Below are 988 nucleotides of genomic sequence, written 5' to 3'. Positions count from 1 at the left end.
CAGAAATACCCGCAAAGCCGCGGCCCCGCGGCCCGCCCGAGGGCCAATGGGGGCCTCGCCGCCGCCGCCTCGGCCAATGGGCGCGCGGCGCCGCCGCGCTCGCCCCGCCCCCTGCCCTTGCGCTTCCGCGGCGAGGAAGCCGGATGTTCCCGCGGCGGCTCCCGCCCGCCGGGCCAGGTCAGGCCAGGCCGGGCTCCGTGTTCCCCGCGGCTGCCCTCCGCGCCCCTTCCCAGCCGACTAGCAGCTAAGAACTATGCCCAGTTTGCAGGCAAAACACCAAATGCACAGAAGTTTCCACCTCTTAGAAAGCAGCTATACAGGGCCACAATGATGTTGCCAATAGTAGATGAAGCAGAAGTACAGAGCACAATGTCATTCTAGGGTGTAGGCCTGCATTTTCTTGATTTCTAGCTTTTGCAAAGAATATTAGCACAAAAAGTTAAAAGTGTGGATGGATATACGTGAAAATATGCCAGCTATCAGTAAGGAACAAAAAGGTACATGACATCTAAGAAAAGCTGTATGAGTAACTGGGAAAGAAAAGTGTATGATGCTGCAAAAAAGGCAGCCCACGGGAAGGATGGTTAAACTGTCGGGAGTAAAAGACTGCCACTGCCTTAGGAGGAAAGATGGTGAAAAGCTCAGTGCTTGCACATCTCTCTCCTTTGTATTGCAGTGATTTTGGTTTGCGTAAGAACCTAACCACCCTTGCTGTTTGCTAGACCCTAGCCAAAGGTTGCCATCTGGGAAGCATATGCCTGTTCTTGAGAAAACCCCACCTTTAGCTGCCCATTACTATGACTGATTTATCCATTTTGTAGCGGCTCTGGCACGCAGTAATTCCCCTCTGCGCTGCCTGTTCCCCAGGCAGGGCTGTCTGTGCCCCTCCTGTTTGAAGCCCGGTGCCATGCCTTCCCTCCTCTCTCCGGTGAACCCCTGGGAGCCTGCTCTTCGCACAGCCTTTTAAAGCGACCCTCCTGACCGCGTC

This window comes from Apteryx mantelli, chromosome 6 (genome assembly GCF_036417845.1).
Source record: "Apteryx mantelli isolate bAptMan1 chromosome 6, bAptMan1.hap1, whole genome shotgun sequence".
In the NCBI taxonomy this organism is placed as follows: Eukaryota; Metazoa; Chordata; class Aves; order Apterygiformes; family Apterygidae; genus Apteryx; species Apteryx mantelli.
This window is presented reverse-complemented; position numbering follows the sequence as displayed.